The sequence below is a fragment of the Bidens hawaiensis genome, unplaced genomic scaffold, assembly GCF_021521415.1.
Source record: "Bidens hawaiensis isolate Kalapana, Puna unplaced genomic scaffold, B.hawaiensis_p1.1 tig00005079_1, whole genome shotgun sequence".
In the NCBI taxonomy this organism is placed as follows: domain Eukaryota; kingdom Viridiplantae; phylum Streptophyta; class Magnoliopsida; order Asterales; family Asteraceae; genus Bidens; species Bidens hawaiensis.
The window spans coordinates 1,442,501-1,461,761 of record NW_027491323.1 but is presented as its reverse complement, the minus strand read 5'-3'; positions in this window follow the sequence as shown (position 1 = coordinate 1,461,761).

The window sequence follows — 19,261 nt, the reverse complement described above, 5'->3', positions numbered from 1 at the left end:
CGAAACAGTTTCATGCGAAGGGAAACAGTTCCATGCGAAGCGAAAAAGCATGCGAAGCGAAATTCTCTCATGCGAAATTTTAAAATGTTGTAAAACGTGACCCGATTCATTTTTCTGATACGTTTTTAATAAAGGACCTATTTATGAAAATAAAATTTTTCCGAGCTGACCCTTGGACCCTGCTAGGGGCTGCCGCCCCTAGACCCCGCTACCAGGGGCGCTGCCCCCGGACCCTCGTTAGTTGAGGGTTTCATTCACCTAGATGTAAGAAGTAGTTGAAATGGATAATTGATACGCGTGCCTTGTTACACAGTTAGCCGTGCACAGATAAGGAAGGGCATCACACTTAACTCCGAGAGAAACAGAACCCAGGTGAGTTTCTAGACCCATTTATGTGTTATGTTTTGGGGCTGTGTGCATACTCAATGTGATAAGTTAATATACTTACCTTAAGTGGTAAGTGTATGCCGTATGAATGTTTATAAATATACCTAATTAGTGTAGAAAGGGCTAAACATATGTGTGAAGAGATATATGAGAACAGATATAGCTAATGAAAGAAAGGTATGTACCATATGTGTAGTGTAAGAATGGTATGTATGATATGTAGAGTTGAAGAATTAAGGGTTGCCTACCCTAATAATATAGGCAAAGAATTATGGGTTGCCTACCCTAATAATATAGGCGAAGAATGAAGGATTGCATACCCTAATAATATATGCGAAGGTTATAGGGCGAAAGGCTCTTTAAAAACATAGAAAGGTTATGTATGTATAAAATAATGAAGGTAAGTAAAAGTAGGAATGTATGGAAGTAAGAATGTAAAGAATGAGAATGAAATGTATGTTACCTGCTTAACTAGAACTCACTCAGCGTAGCTGACTTTTAGTATTCACACAGGCAAATAGGTTGAGGCAGCTGGCTTGAGGAGGGACACATGGCATGAGCTAAAGAGGCTGGTATCTATGAAGAAGTGTCATGACTGTCTTATGTTATGTCTATGAAAGGATATTTTGTATGCTAAGACAAGATTCGATGTTTTGTAATGTAATGTATGAAGTTTTTTTTTTACTATTCCGCGAAAGTTTAATTAACTCTGATTTTTGAACTGTGTTTATGAGTAAATCCAACGCCAATGTAGGGTTTCCGGGAACGGGGCCTTACACGTAATCGGTTGACTTTTCTTATATTTGGACCTTTGACTCTTCGTTTTGGTTGATTCTTTAACATTACTAGTAATTTGTAAACTATAAATCATTCATACATATTCCCAAGTCAATAAGCTTCAATCAATTTCGGTGGTTGAAGGGTGTTGACTGGTCAATTTGCTTAAAACCCATTAAAGGGCAAAACAGTCAACAAGTTTGACTATTCATTTTCTCATACTTCTATTCAACATCAACGTTTGGTCCAGAAGACTTTTATTCTCGTAACAAAATTTTAAGGCTACTGACCAAAATCTGACTTCTGACTCGCTGTTCGGATTCTGGTCAGTACCGACTCGCTTAAATCTTTAATTTAACATAACCGGAGTTCTAAACATCCGTTTGGAATGATTCCAACGACAACGACTTTTTTTTAGTCAGATTTTCTTATCTCAAAGTTTCAAGTTCAGTTAGTTTGTTTCATTCAATGCGTAGTGGATGACTCGCTTAATTATTAACTTGTTTATTCATATTTTTATTCACTTGCCTTCAATCTAAGGTGAGTTTTATCATTTCCCTATTTTACTAAGTTTTCACAAGTTTTGGGGACATATGCATATTATCTGTATTTCGTATTATCTATATATCTCAAACAATAGTGAACGGGTAATTGTGTGTGATTTGATCAAATATGTGTTACATGCTTACTTGTGCTAATATTCATTCATTCGTATTTTGGAGGGGTCCAACATATTCTCATTTATAGTGTGATCATACTATTGACCACCGCCCGATTCGCTTGGCAACAGTCTAATTACTTGCTTATGATTTGATTTATTTACCACAATTTACTACGTTATGTTTATTTATCATACTATATCATATCATTACAAAACTAGTGATAATCTCACTCAACTTTATGTTGACAAACTCTATTGTATTTTCTACGCATATGCAGCTTATCATGTAAATTGAAGATTGAAGTTTGGACACCTAGACAAGACCTTAGGGTTTAATGAAGACAATCATTATTTAAATTTATGTTGGATTATATTTACTTATTTGAATTATTTTGTCATCTTTGGATATTGTGTGCACTCTTTGAAATAAAATAATTAACTTAATAGATATTGTTATTTTTATGTTATGATAGTACCTTGGAGCTGTGAACAATCGGATCACTCCCGTCTTAGGTTGGGGTGTGACACCTTAGTATATAGGAAATCTCAATTTTATTAGTGTTTGACCAAAGTTTAGCTTTTTTGACTATGACCAAAGATTAACTTTTGTTGACCTTTGACCAAAACGTTTAACTTTTGTTGACCTTTGACCAAAACGTCTAACTTTTGTTGACCTTTGACCAAAAAGGTTGACCAGGTTGACCTTTGACCTAAGTTTGACCGAGTTGATCCGGCGACCCGTTCATGACTTATAACCGAGTATGTTAACTTATATTGATAAGTTGTTAGTGCATAATGTCTATTGCTTAGGTCTAGTATTGTATTCAATAGTAGTGTTTTGGAACATGCTTGTAATGTTTATGCATATGAGTTATATTTCGTATAACTTACACGGCGTATAAGCTTTAACCTCACCTATAAATAGGTTGCTTGACATGCATTCACACCTTTGGGTCCAGTGAGTAAATGTTCTGGATTTTGTTATATTCCTTTGTACTTCACTACTATTGATGAGCAATGAAATAAAGATTAAAGAGATTTCCTTGTGTGTTTCACTTTCTTATTGATTCCGCACATAGCATTGAAGAGTATAGATATCATCATACCCGTTCCGACACATCACTTGTTTCCTCCGATTATGCAGCTCAAAACAAGTCTTTCGGTTCTTCTTTACAATCAGAACACGGTTTAAAGTGTAGCATGCAGATACCACAACTTCAGTCCAGAAACTAACAGGTAGCTTTGAGTCGGCTAACATGGTGCGTGTAGTTTCAATCAGTGTTCAATTTTTTCATTTAGCCACCCCATTTTGTTGTGGAGTTTAGAGAGCACTAAACTCATGAAGATTCCCTCGTTCATTGCAATATTCTACCATTTTATTGTTCGGGAACTCAGTCCCGTTGTTGCTTCGAATTCTTTTGATCGGCAAGTTGTACAGATTCTCCAACTACTTGAAAAGCACAATTAAACTGTCGAAAGTCACATCCTTGGAGTCTAAAAACATTACCTAAGAAAATCTTGAATAGTCATCAGTTACCACCAGGCACTAAAGTTCTCTAGTGGCACTTTTGATATTCACAGGACCAAAGAGATCCATGTGTAATCGTTCAAAGGGTAATTTGATAGACTTGAACATCTTGTTCAAATGTGACTTCTTCTTTTGCTTTCCCTTCTTGCAGCTAATGCATTCTTCATTCAAGTGAAATCATTTCACATTAACGCCATCAACTAATTAATTCTGAACCCAGTAATTCATTTCCCTCAAATGAATGTGCCCCATTCCTCAATGCCGCAAAACTGATTCCTTTTCATGAAGATTCTCTCTAGGAGCATGAATTAGAATCCACTCTTCTGGTATCTTGAGTCCAGTCTTCAAAATCACACTCCCTGTCAGTGAAATAAGTTAAGAACCTCTTGTCACAGATTTGTGAAATACTCAAAAGATTGTTCTCCAACTCGGTGATATAGTTAACCTTATCAAACATTGCCATGCCATTTGACAGTGTTCCCTCACCAATGATGTTGGGTCGGACTTTTGATAAGGAATATTGGAATCTTCTCAACCTCCTTATGAAATAGCTAAGTATGGACTTCGAGCAAGCCTAGACTATTGAGCATGGTTTTACTACTTCGAGCAAGGTCTTCAGAACCATTCATGGTTGATTTCTCTAAGTGTTAAGGCTTCGAGCAAGCTGCACTTCAATAAGCAAGAGTATTCTTTTATCAAGCATGGATTGCCAATCGAGCAAATAGCTTGATCATTCAAGTTTTAACCAAGTGTTATAAGCACAGGATGTTTGAGCACAGGGTGACGAGCATGGATGCAATAAGAAGATGTCATGTGCTCCAAGCATAGACTACGAGCATGATTCAGTGTCTCAAGAAAGATTTACATCCGAGCATGCTAAAGATTGTTGAATAAGTCCTGTGACAAGATTGAAGACATCAAGAAGAATAAGCTTGCTCGATGGATTAGTTCGAGCAAAGCAAGGACTGGTCAAGAGGAATGAAGACAGCTAGAGGAGAATATTTTCGTTGGAAATATTCTAAATAAAGTACGCTCGAAGACACTCATCGAGCATACCCTGCATACTGAGTCTACTCGAGCAAGAGACAAACTTTGCTCGAAGACTCTTACACTTGTATTTGTTTCAGTCTTTCATTATGTAATGATTAGGGATTCTAGACGGAATGTCAAGGTCTATAAATAGGGTCCTAGGTTTCCATTTAGGGTACGAATAACGAGACAGCCATACACACAGAATATGAGAAACATTCCAAAGAATATTCTTCTTGTTTCCTCGTACCATCGCCGCCGTCACGAAACCCTAGACATTCCATTTACTGTTACATTGAATGATGCATTTATTACAGTAAATCTTTGTCTTTGTATTTTCTTGCACTGAATATTTATTGTTATTTCGTTTGTTATCATATCACACATTCGTTCCCATCCGTTGGATATCCTGATTCCGTCGGGATATTCAATAGGCCTTTGGGTTATAGAGTTGGTGTGTTCTTGTCAACCTTACCAAGGTTTGCACCCAACTCCCGGTCCTGAAAAGTGGTATCAGAGCTGTGGAAGCTCGCTGAAGGCCATGGGACTGAAGGTTTGTGATAAAGCTTGAAGCTTTACTTTGTTTGTCTGCATCAAAGTTCAGATTTGTTAAAATGGAAGACCAGGAAGTTTCGACAAACAAGATTCCAAGACTTCTTGGACAAGAGAACTATATTAAATGGAAGGTACTTTTTGAAGCAGCTGTGAACTATAACGACCCAGAACTTTGGACGTCTATCACAGGAGGAAATTATGTTCCTTCAACTGCTCCAAACAACAATGCCACTATTGAGCTGAAAATGAAGAAAAGGGATGATAAGGCACTGTCTATGCTGAAGCTAGGTCTATCTTGGGAAATATTGACAACTGTCAATCATCACAAAACTGCTAAAGATATGTATGATGCAGTTATTGATATGTTTGAGGGCAATACAGAACTGAGTCACACTAAGAAGGATAGACTGAAGCAGCAGCTGGATAGATTCAAGTTCAAAGATGGTGAAAGATTAAAATCAGAGCTGCAAAGATTTATGGTGATTGTGAATGATATAAGAACAGCTGAACTCCAAATCTCTTATTTTGAACTGAATAAGAAGCTTCTTTCATCTTTATCTATTGAATGGTACACAGCAAGCAAGTTTATCAAGGAAAAGGCAAGCTTTCCCAACTTTAAGTTGGATGATGTGATAGCTTTCCTCAAGGCTGCAGAACATGAAATGATCGAAAACCACATGATTAGAGAAGATAAGCCCAGTTTTCAAGTGAACAATGCTCTTGTAGCTCCAATGGGAAATCTCTCAATCAAGAATCAGCAGCCAATCATTGAAGAGCCGTCTGAGACAAGCTCCACATGTGGTGGACACCAAGATTTAATGTTCAGTTGATAGAAGATGATGTGGCCTCAACAGCAAGAGGACAGTCCACATTTGTGCAGAACAATTCAAATCAAGGAACTGATTACCAAGCATTGTTCTCTATGTTTACTGAGTCATATCATGCATTTATGGCCAAGAACCTGATCAACACAAGCATTGTGCAGGAAGACCTTGAGCAAATTGATGCTGATGACTTGGAAGATATGGACATCAAATGGCAGGCTGCCATGTTTGCTGTGAGAAGCAAGAGGTTATACAACAGAACATCAAGATCAAGCTTCAATGGACCAAATGAGAGAATAGGTTTTGACAAATCAAAAGCCATCTGCTACAACTGTCAACAACCTGGAAACTTCGCAAGAGAATGTAACTTGCCCAAGCAAGTTGGAAACCAAGTGAATCAAAATTAGTTTTACCAGAATCAGAATCAAAACTTCCAACATCAGAGAAATCAGATCACCAATCAAACCTCTATCAGAACCAGAATAGACCCCAGCAGCAACCTCAAAGAAATACCTAGCTACAGATTCATAATAACTAGAACAGAGTCAATCAAAACAATGTGAATCAGATTAGGGATCAAGGGAATGTGGCAGTCACTAGGGTACCTCAAGATGGGGAGTTTAATTGGAGTAATCATGAAGCTGAGATGTAAAAAGCAAACGTTGCTTTCATGGCCAAAGTGCAGGACAAACCAGAATCTTCAAATGCACAGGTACATTCTGATATTACAATTGATGAACTCAATCAGGAAGTTGGAAAATAGAAGAGTGAATATGGTAGAAAGGAAACATTTCTGAATGTGTATGAAACTAGTGAAGCAACCTATAAGACACAAATTAAGGGATTGGAAGAAGATTTTATGCAAGCATACAGAACTCAATCAAGAATAACAGTTGAGATTGAGGGACTGAAAAAGATGTATGCTGAAGAGAAACTTAAAAATCCTTAACTAACAATTCAAATGGATTTCCTGAAAAACCTTGTGGCTACTGGAAACATAGTGGGATTTTTGGACAAAATGTTAGATGAAGAGAAGTACAAAAAGGTGCCACCACCTTTTTGTGGCAGTTATCCACTAAAAGTAGACAAGGAAAGTAGGAATGAGTATTTGAAACAATTTAAGAATGTGTTTGAAGACAAAGCTGAATTTATAAAACAATATGAAGATGTGATTGTTGATGAAAATGGAGAGTTTGCTAAGAAGCAGAATGAAAAACAAGAGGAAAAGAAGGATGTAAAGAAGGATAGTGAGAAAAAGAAATGGAGTAAATACTCTAATGAGTAGAGTATTTGCAGTTGTGGCAGTACCAAATCATCTAAGGGTAAGAAGAAAAAGAAGGGATCAAGCAAGAAGAAAGATGAATAAATTCCACTATTGCCAAAGATGACTCCCAAGATGAAGAAACATTGTGAGCAGATGAAAAGGGAGCTTGTGGTATTTGACATTTGTGCCAATTCTCAAACAGAAGTCAAGAAAAGAAATAATGTACCTCAGAAATCTTCATATGATCAATCACACCCACCAATTTATCCAGTCTTCTCTAACCGTGAATTGTTTGATATTAGGGATGTGGATTATGTGCCAATGAGGAGACATTCAAAGGAACAAGTAGGAAGCTCTTCAAGAACTCCATTCAAGCTGAAGAAAATTGTGTTTGTAAAAGAAAAGTATCCACAAACAATTGACATCAGTAAGCCCATCAAGATGGATTTTTCTAACACATTATGTCCAAAAACCTCCTTAGGCTTTGACTTCCCAAAGCCAAGTGATAGAATTAAAGACATGAAGCTGCTTGAGGATATGGGAAGCTTTGCCAAAGTCTGGTGCAAGAAATGTGATGCCTATGGACATCACACTGATTCTTGCTGGATTGTTGAGGACACATTTGAGATTCCTGATGTGGTGAGTGGTTTTGATATGAAGAGCTACAAGGAGATGTATGAGAGATACTTAAATGGAAACAGAAGTCCATCTGATAGTGAGGAGCAAAAAATGATTCTAGAAAAGAGACTCAAGACAATAATGAAGATTAAAGAAAATGAACAAGTGTCAAATAAGAAGTTGAAGAACAAAAGGTCAAATGATAAAAGAAAAGCCAAAATGAGACCTGGAGTTCTTAATGGTGATGAGAAATTCTTATTGAAGCAAGGGTTTGAACCAAAAGGGTTTCAGTGGAAGACTAAGAAGGAGCTAAATGAGTGGAAAGACTGTGTGATTGATCAGATAGAGAATAGCATTAAATCACCAGTTGTGTCAAATGGATCAGAGTCAAACTTAGATGAAAATTGTGAAGTTATTTATGAAGATCCACTTCCACTTTCAGTTCCAACTCCTGATGAATCTTCAATTGCATCTGATGTGCAAGCTGATACAATTTGCAACTCAAAATCTAACTGAATCTCTTTTGTGTATATGTGCAGGAACAGTCCTTGAATAGTAATGACTTATGGTACATTGACAGTGGATGTTCCAGGCACATGACATGTGACAAGGGAGCTCTTATTACTTATGAAAGAAAATATGAAGGTTCAATTGCCTTTGGGAGTGATGAAAATGGAGGGAAGATTGTTGGAAGAGGAACACTCACCAATGGCAAGGTATCCTTTGAGAATGTGCTGCATGTTGAAGGACCACAATATAATCTACTCAGCATTTCTCAAGTTTGTGACAAAGGGTACAAAGTGGCTTTCAATGATGAACATTGCCTAATTCTAAAGCCTGAATTTGTGATTCCAACTTAGATGATCATGATGATGGCTCCAAGAAATGGCAACCTCTATGAACTAAGAATGAATACTGCTACATCTAGAGGTGGTTCATGCTTTGTTTACAAAGCCACTGAAAATGAGACTAAACTGTGGCATAGGCAGATGTGTCATGTCAACTTGAAGAATATGAACAAGCTAGCGAAAGGAGAACATGTTGTTGGCCTTCCCACAAGAGAATTTAAGCTTGAAGAAAAATGCACATCTTTCCTCACAGGGAAACAACATAAATCCTCAAATAAGAGCAAATTGATAAATACCATTGATGAGGTCTTGGAACTACTACACATGGATCTGTTTGATCTAGTGAGTGTTCCAAATATTGGAAAGAAGAGATACTGTCTGGTGATCACAGATGACTACTCAAGATATACTTGGGTTTACTTCATGAGCAGCAAGGATGAGACCCCAGAGTTGATAAGAACCTATGTGCTGAAAATGGAAAATCAACTTGAAAGGAAAGTGAAAGTCATTAGAAGTGACAATGGGACAGAATTCAAGAATGGAATAATGGAAGAATTCTACACTTCTAACGGGATCTTTCAGCAATACAGTGCACCTAGAACTCCTGAGCAAAATGGTGTTGCAGAAAAAAGAAACAAAACACTAATTGAGGATTCAAGGACCATGATTGCTGATGCAAATCTGCCAATCACTTTCTGGGCAGAAGCAATCAACACTGCTTGCTATGTGCAGAACAGGGTTCTACTAAACAAGGCTAAAAATAAGGCCCCATATGAGGTTATCTTCAAAAGAAAACCTTATGTGAAGTTCTTAAAGCCTTTTGGATGCAGATGCTCGCTGTTGAATACAAAGGACTATCTAAATAAATTCCAGTCAAAATCTTTGGAATGTTTCTTTGTGGGATACTCATCTCATTCAAAGGCTTACAGAGTCTGTGAAAGAGCATATGGTAGTCATTGAGTCTTCAAACATAATATTCAATGAAAACCGCTTCAATAATGTTGAAGGTCCCAAATGGCTATTTGACTTGATGAAGATGATCAAGTCATTCAAGATTTAAAATGAAGACATGGATGACAGCATGTACAGAACTAGCTTTGAAGATAAAGGAAAAAAAAGTTGATCTGGACAAGCTATGGTCATCTGTTGCTCCTGAGCCAATTGGATTTACCTTTGAGTGATGAAGTGGAGATGAAAGGACAAGAGGCTACAGTAGAAGTTTCTAATGAAGGTCCAAGTGATATAGAGAGTGAACCCATACAAAGTCAGCAACCTGTTCAGCCTGAAGTGACAAATCAATTTGAAGACCGGTTTTAGTCTTTGTTTGACTCTCTTAAAATTGGATCAAATGAAGCATCATCATCTGAGATTAATCACACTCAAGAAGCTGTTGAAACTCAAGAAAGAATTGAAAGCGAAACTGCTGAGATCAATGTAACCAATCTTGAGACAGAAGTGTCAGCACAACAAATTGTGCAGACTACTTCTGTTGAAAGAAATCATCCTACAGAGAACATCATAGGAGACTTGCATGAGAGAGTGACAAGAAGTTCATCTGAAAAGGCAAACATCTGTCTATATGTTTGCTTTCTATCCCAAGTTGAACCAAAGAATATCAATCAAGCTTTAAAGGACAACAGCTGGGTAGAAGCTATGTAGGAAGAGTTAGCTCAATTCAGAGACTTACATGTATGGGACTTTGTTGACAAGCCCAGAGGCAAGTATGCTATTAGAACCAAATGGGTGTTCAGAAACAAGAAAGATGAGAGAGGAATTGTCATTAAAAACAAGGCAAGACTGGTGGCTCTAGGATGCTTATAAGAAGAAGGAGTGGATTTTGAAGAAGTATTTGCTCCAGTTGCAAGACTAGAAGCCATCAGAATCTTTCTAGAATATGCAGCACCTATGAACATAAAAGTTTATCAATTAGATGTGCAATCTGCATTTTTAAATAGAAAGATAGACGAGGAGGTGTATGTGACTCAACCTCCAAGATTTGAAGATCCAGTCCATCCTAACAAGGTGTACAAGCTCAGCAAAGCCTTGTATGGACTACATCAAGCTCCTAGAGCATGATACGATGAGCTATCAAACCACCTATTTGACAATGGTTTCTGCATATGAGCCATTAACAAAACCCTGTTCTACAAAATATGGAACAAGGATCTGCTGTTGTTGCAAGTCTATGTAGATGACATCATTTTTGGCTCCACCAATGAACAAATGTGCAAAGAATTTGAGCAAGTAATGAAGTCTAAATACAAAATGAGTTCAATAGGAGAAATGAAGTTCTTCCTTGGACTTCAAGTGCAGCAAAAGGCAGATGGGATCTTTATCTCTCAATCAAAATATGTCCAAAGATTCTTAACAAGTTTAAGTGCCAGGACTACAAGACAGTGTCTACACCAATGGACACACATGAGAAGATGGTACCTGATAAGAAGGGGGAGTAGGTGTACCAGCATGAATATAGGGCCAAGATAGGATCACTGATGTATCTTACAGCATCTAGGCCAGATATTATGTTTGTTGCGTGTGTCTGTGCAAGATTCCAAGCTAACCCCAAGGTCTCACACATGCTAGCAGTAAAAAGAATTTTCAGATATCTGAAAGGGAAACCATATTTGGGGATTTTGGTATCCAAATAACTCTTCTTCTGATTTGATGGCCTACACAGACAGTGACTATGATGGTTGCAACATTAGTAGAAAATCAACATCAGGAGGCTGCCAGTTTTTAGGGAACAGGTTGGTGTCATGGCAATGCAAGAAGCAGACCAAAGTGTCCATCTCAACTGCTGAGGCTGAATACATTGTTGTATCCCCTTGTTGTGCACAAGTTCTATGGATTCAGAGTCAACTGCTGGATTATGGTATGAATTTCTTAATTACTCCAATTTTAATTGATAATACTGCTGCTATGTTCATTGTTAAGAATCCAGTCCAACATTCTAAGACTAAGCACATTGAGATTAGACATCACTTTATTAGGGATTTTCATGAAAAAGGCTTAATAGAAATGAAACGAGTAGATACATCTGATAATCTGGCTGATTTATTCACCAAACCTTTAGATAAGACTAGGTTTCATTTTTTGTTAAAATGTCTAGGTATGATAAATATTGATGAATTTTAATTGATGATGTGTGCTTATGTGAGGTGCTTACTGAGTATCTATGTTTCTCACTATGAATGTTTTCATGATTTATTGCCTTGCTTAACTGATTAATCTGATTGCATGAATCATGATTGTGACTGTTTCTGTATGAGTAATTATTATGAACTGAATGTTTGTTTTTTTTTGGTGCTTAGATCTATGCATACATGATATATTTTTGCGGTCTAAGTATTTCGAGCATGTGTCTGTGCTTGATACTGTGTTGCTCTTCGAGCACAAACAATGCTACTTAAAAGACGTTTCTAAGTACTTCGAACACAGATAACATGTCTCAGCTGCTCGAGCAACGAAACATGCTTTGGAAACCTTTCCAAGTATTTCGAGCATGATTCCATGTCTAATGGTATGTTTGTTGCTCTTCGAGCACAAGCAAGCCACACTTGAGAACTTTCAAGTAATTCGAGCACAAAGGAAATATTTTGCTATTCGAGCATGGACATGTCCTAGAAAGCTTTCTAAGTGTTTCTAGCATAAGTCTACTACTCGAGCACAGTATTAATGTCATGAACTTTCATGAAGTCTCTCGAGCACAAACTCTGAAATGACAGATCTTAAGGTTGCTCGATAGACTTCCGAGTATGCTCGAAGGGTTTCTGAGCATGCTCGCCAGACTTATGTGCTTATCTGAATGATTTATGCTGTCTGAATGAATGTGTTTGATATTGCTAGAGTGTGTGCTTATCAAATGTGCTTGAATGACAACACTGTTTTTAGAATAAATGTTTAAAATGAACTTTCAGAAGAAATGGTTTTGAAACTATAAAATGTTTTGTCTAAGCAACACTATTTTTGGTGATCTCATAAGAGACATAATAAGATTATTCAGTTACAAGCTTTATAGAAGCTTAAAGGTTTTTGGATAGAAATTGTATCCAACCTTGTGGAAAATGATAGAAAATTGTTTAAGTCAACTAACCCATGGATTATAAGTCTAAAGGCTTGAAGTACAGTCATTGACATTGTATGGTAGCTTTCCATAATCTGTAGTTGTCTATGTGATATAAACCTAAATCCTGTTAAGTCTGATGTGGTGAACCATTAGAAGATAAGGTATGTTCTCTAACATATCTCCCCGAATGATAGGTAGAAAGGTAATTATCCAGTCATACACAAGCCTCTTGAAGTATTGGTCATTAGGAACTTATGCATCTTTGTTAATAAAATTCACACAATGTGAATAAATAGAAATGTCAAGCTCAAAGTCACAAGGGAGCTAAATGCAAAAAAATAAAAAAAAAATTAAAAAAAAAAAAAACTAGTCTGAAAGTCTCAAAAATTTTAAGTTTAGTTTAGAATTTAGAATGTACTGACTAATACTTCGTTGGGTTTAAGTCAACTTGGGGTGACTTGGAGAAAACTAAATAAGCCTTGAGAAGAGATTAGAGGCAACCTGAAAATATAGTGATAACCATTCCTAACTTATGTCTTAATTGAACATTAAAAGGTATCATAGAAAGCGATGACAATTATGCTAAGTATACCTGGTGTTAACCTGGCTTATGTCATAATAACACTGACCATGAAGTGGGGTGAAATTCCCTTAAACAGTCTGATCCCATGTTGAGATCTTTCTATGAAAAGTTTTAACAAAAAATTCAACTGAAATTTGATCTCTTATTTCACCTTAAACAAATTGCTTAGGTCAGCTCAATGTTCCAAAATGATTATCTTTTATGCAAAATTGCAATTTGAGCAAAGGATGTGTGAAAATGTCCAGACTGATTGGCATAGGATGTGTTGATTTCACAATCTGAACTGAAAAACATTTAAGTGTTTCGAGCAAAGAAACTTTGCTTGTTTGTGTGATTACATTGCTTCAAGTATGCTATATGAACTGTAAGATTCATCTATGTATTTCGAGCATGCATGTTACTTTCGAGCATCCAAATGAACTGAAAATTGTTGTTAAGAGTTTCGAGCATGCATCTTACTTTCGAGCACCTACTATGTCATGACAATTGATGTTATGTGTTTCGAGAATGATTGCATGTTAGGTGGTTAGACCTAAGTTTTCGAGCACAAAGAACTGAATGATATGAGACATTAAGTGTTTCGAGCAAAGTTGTTTGCTAGATACATAGATTTGTGAGTTCGAGCTAGGATCTTGATGGATAAAATTGTTAAGTGATTCGAGCAAACGTGTGTGCTAGACTCTTACTGTGTTCGAGTACAAACATAGGAAGGATAGAATCTGCTAAGGCTTTCGAGCATGAGTGTACTACGAGCACATTGAGTTGTAGTCATCTAAGTCATTCGAGCATAGGTTACAACACTGCTAAGAGAAGTTGCATCTCGAGCATATGTTTTGTCATGATAGATTTCTAAGTTATGTCGAGTAGGTTGCATAGTCGAGTAGGGTTAACCAATAAGTGTGTTTTGAGTATACTTGACTGAGTGTAGTTTGCTAAGTACCTCGAGCACACTACTTGTCACGAACACACTTTTATACCCAATGAACACTTTCGAGTATGACACAATACTCGAGCATATGATGTATAACATTTGGCTAAGGCATCGAGCACAAGTGTATTCGAGCAATGCAAGATGCAGACCACTGTGTCTATCTCAACTGCTGAGGCAGAATACATTGCTGCATCCGCTTGCTGTGCACAAGTTCTATGGATTCAGAATCAACTGCTGGATTATGGTCTGAATTTCTTACTTACTCCAATTTTAATTGATAATACTTCTACTATGTTCATTATTAAGAATCCAGTCCAACATTCTAAGACTAAGCACATTAAGATTAGACATCATTTCATTAGGGATGTCAGGAAAAAGGCTTAATATAAATGAAAAGGGTAGATACATCTGATAATCTGGCTGATTTATTCACCAAACCTTTAGATAAAACCAGGTTTCACTTTATGTTAAAATGCCTAGGAATGATAAATGTTGATGAAGTTTGATTGAGGATGTGTGCTTAAGTGAGGTGCTTACAGATTATCTATGTTTCTCACTTTGAATGTTTGCATGATGATTTACTATGTTTAACTGATCATTCTGATTGCATGAATCATGTATGTGACAATCTTTGTGTGAAAAATGTTATATCATTGATAATTACAGCTTTCAGTACTTTGATCCTTGCTCACATGATGTATTTATGTGGTTTAAGTACTTCGAGCATGAATCTGTGCTTGATACTGTGCTTGTTGCTCCTCGAGCACAAGCAGGAGTACATGGAAGACTTTTCTAAGTCTTTCGAGCACAGATGTCATAGCTCAGTTGCTCGAGCATAGATTCTAGCCTTGAAAAACTTTTAAGTATTTTGAGCATGACTCTGTGTTTGATGGTGTGTTTGATGTTCTTCGAGCATAAACAAACCATACTTCAGATCTCTCAAAGTAATTCGAGCACAAATGATTTGTTATTACTGGTAGAGTATGGACATGTGTTCTGGAAAACTTTCTAAGTATTCCAAGCCCAAGTCTATTTCTCAAGCACACAGTTTAAGTCTTTCGATCACAAGCACTGAAATGATATATCTTAAGGTTGCTCGATAGACTTCAGAGTATGCTCGATGATTTTCTGAGCGTGCTCGACAGACCTATGTGCTTATCTGAATGATTTATGCTGTCTGAATGAATGTGTTTGATATTGTTAAAGTGTGTGCTTGTTAAATGTGCTTAAATGACAAGACTGTTTTCAGAATCAATGTTTTAAATGAACTTTCAATAGAAATGACTTTGAAACTGTTAAATGTTTTTGACTAAGCAACACTGTTTTCGGTGATGTCATAAGAGATATGATAATATTATGCATGTTCCAAGCTTTAAAGAAGCTGAAAGATGTTTTGTGTGGAGATTGAATCCAACAAGAATGGGAAATGATAGTATATTGTTTAATTTCCTAACCCATGGATTACAATCTTAAAAGATTTATGTTCAGTAAATTGACAATCCGTGTGGTATCTTCTCATGAGAGTAGTGACTCAAGTGATACAAATATAATGAAAATGCTAAGTTTGATGTGGTGACTCATTGAAAAACCAAGGTATGTTTTCTTACACGTCTCTCCGAATGATAGGCAGAAAGACAATTATCCAATCATACACGAGCCTATTAGTGTTTTGGTCACACAAAATTATGCTTACAAAGTATCTGAGCAGATATATAATCATTGCTATATAAAGGCATATCAAAAGAAAAAGAAAAATATGAAAAAGAAAATGATAGTATATCAAAATATTATTAGTCATCAAATAATAATATATCATAACTTAAGGGGCACTATGGGAACTACAAGGGTGGGGTATTCAAGTAAGTCCTAAACACCTTGAATGTAAGGCATGTAAGTCCGGATGGCATGTAAGTCCAACGTTCAACCTTACAGTCTGATATCCCATGTTGAGATCTTTCCAAAATGGATTGAAATAAATTTTGAACTGGATTTTGATCTCTTGTTTCACCTTAAACATGCTAAATGTTCCAAAATGATTATCTTTAATGCAAAATTGCAAATTGAGCAAAGGAAGTGTGTGAAAGTATCCAGACTGATTGACATAGGATGTGTTGATGTCACAATATGAACTGAAAAACTTTTAAGTGTTTCGAAAAAAAAAACTTTTGTGTGATTACATTGCTTCGAGTATGCTATATGAACCGTAAGATTCATCTATGTATTTCGAGCATACATTTTACTTTCGACCATCCTAATGAACTGAAAATTGTTGTTGGGAGTTTCGAGCATGCATCTTACTTTCGAGCACTTGCTAGGTCATGAAAATTGATGTTATGTGTTTCAAGCTTGATTGCATGTTGACTGGTTAGACCTAAATTTTCGAGCACAGGGAACTTATTGATAGGAGACATTAAGTGTTTCGAGCAAAGTTGTGTGCAAGATACTTAGGTTTATTAGTTCGAGCTAGGATCTTGATGAATAAAATTGTTGAGTGATTCAAGCAAATGTGTGTGTGCTAGAATCTGCTAAGGCTTTCAAGCATGAATGTACTACGAGCACATTGCTTTATAGATATCTAGGTCATTTGAGCATAGGTTACCACACTGCGATGAAAAGTTGCATCTCGAGCATATGTTTTGTCATGATAGATTTTTAAGTAATGTCGAGCATGATGCATAGTAGAGTAAGGTTCAGCAATGAGTGTAACTCGAGTATACATAACTAATTGAATTTTACTAAGTACTGTCGAGTACACTCCATGTCGAGCATGATCCTACACTCATATGAGGCATAACTTTTGGCTGAGGCATCGAGCACAAGTGTATTCGAGCAAACTATCTCAAGTATACTAGTTCTCGAGCATCATGAATATACAAGTGTGACGAGCATGGATAGTCCTACAGTTTCGAGTACAGTGGGAGACAGCTGTTCTTTTGGCTGTATGCTCGAGCAAGGGATGCACATTAAATTTGAATTAAAGACAACTGTCGTGCACTAGACGACAAAATCATAGTGTACCAACCAAACGTTAGGTATAAAAGGGGGACTTAGAAACTTTTTCACACATTTCTTTCCCTCTCTTAAACCTAATAGTGAAACCTCTTGCTCGTGCATCCCCTGTCTACTCAAATCTTCGATTACTGCTCGATTATACTTCGAAATTACCCATTACCTCTGTTTCGACTTTGGTAAGCTATCAATACTCGATTATCGTCTCACCGATTTCGGAACTAGGGTTTCTGATTGATTATCTTACTAATTGTTTACTTGTTTGTGCAGGTACGCATATTACTACGGAACAGGTTACTAGAGACATTAACTCTCTTTAACTGTACTCAAATTTGGTTTGTGCATCTATTGTTACTGATTATCTTCTTGTTTTGCAGACCTGATGGCGCTTAAATTCGAAAAATGGCATAATATGTTTGCCCAGTTGAAAGTTAATGACGATAATAGGGAGGTGGAACTCATGATAAACTTCCTGAATAACTCCAACCTGAGGGTTGCCCTGATTGAGAGTCCTACGATTTACAGGAACCACATAGCAGACTTTTGGGGATCAGCTACTTATGTCAATGACATTAACGGGAAGAGGATCGAGGCCTCTGTCCTAAATCATGATATTGAAGTTACAGAGGCTACAATTCGAGCAGCACTAAGCCTGAATGATAATTTTGAAGTTCAACCTTCATACTCTGTCCCAAGATTATTGAGATTCTTTCAAGAAACAACGAGTACCAAGGAGATGTGAAAGAGGGACGATTTCAAAAGGGTAGCTTCCCTCTGATATACAGATTTTTAATCCATCATGTCATACGGTCCTTATCTCCATTGAGAGGGACTTGGACACTACTGAGCAGGGAGCTTGGCACTCTCACTGTAGCCATTTTGTACCAACAGTCGTTCAATGAATCAAGATAAATCTTCAACGGTTTGGTGTCAAATGCTGAGAAGGATGTGAATCAACGGTTCCTTATGTATCCAAGGTTCCTGCAGATATTGATAAACAGATCCTTACCGGATCTTCCACATACAGGGGAGGTGTTGAGACTACAAGATCCTAATATATGTCAGCGAATGAAGGATGCGAAAAGCAAATTTACAGAGAATAATGATTGTGATATACTCCCATGGCTGCTTGTGCCAGCCTTAGGCGCCATTGATGTGCCTACAACCCTGGGAAACAGTGATGATGAAGATGATGAAAGTGAAGATGGTGATGATGATCAGAACGATGGAGGGGACAATGGTCCAGATGGTGATAATGATATTGATGAGGGTAATGTTGATCATAATGATGGTAATCAAGATGTTGTTGCTGGTAATGAGCCTGTGATTGGACAAATTGTTGAAGAAAGAGATGATGCAGAGATAGTGGGTGGAGATTCTGAAGTGAATGAACCTGTGATTAATCCTATTGGGAATGAGGTGAGTGTATTCACTGAGGATGAGACCCTTGCTAACTTGGAGAATCATGAGGGTAATGAAAGACCAGAGTTGTAAGTAAATGATCAGACTGATGAGCCAGTTGAGGGTCCTAGCAACAGAGCTACTGAGTATATAGATGATGACGAGTTCATAGCAAATGTAATATCAACTGTTGCTGAGACCATACAAAAGATTACTCCACCAGACTCACCACCTCCTAAAGAATATCATGATGAAACTGACTCCATTGAAATTAATGATGCTGATGACAATATTCCATCCTCACCTGCTACTACTACTACTGAACCAACATTATCTGACAATGAACCACTTCATGATACACATATTTCTACCCCACCAACCTCACCTCTCAAAGACACTACTCCAGCAGAAACCATTCAACCTATCCAACCCGCTTCACATGAACCTGAAACCTATAAGCCACTATCTCCAGAAACTTCTGAACCAGAACCCTACTCAGAACCTGACTTTAAGCCTACCCAAGGAACTCCACCATCCAGTCCAAATCTCTATGACGTTGTCGTTCAGAATGCAGAGCTTGAATTTGAAAACATTTTGTTAAAAGAGAAGAATGTTGTGCTGGCACTGAGAAATAAAGCACTTGAAACAGCGTTGCAACAGGCATTAATGAAGATTCAAACCCTTGAGGGGCACTATGAGGTTGAGAAGACCTCAGATGCACCAAAACAGGGGGGAATGCTGAAGAATCAGGGGCAGGGGCATTAAAATTAATTGAGAATT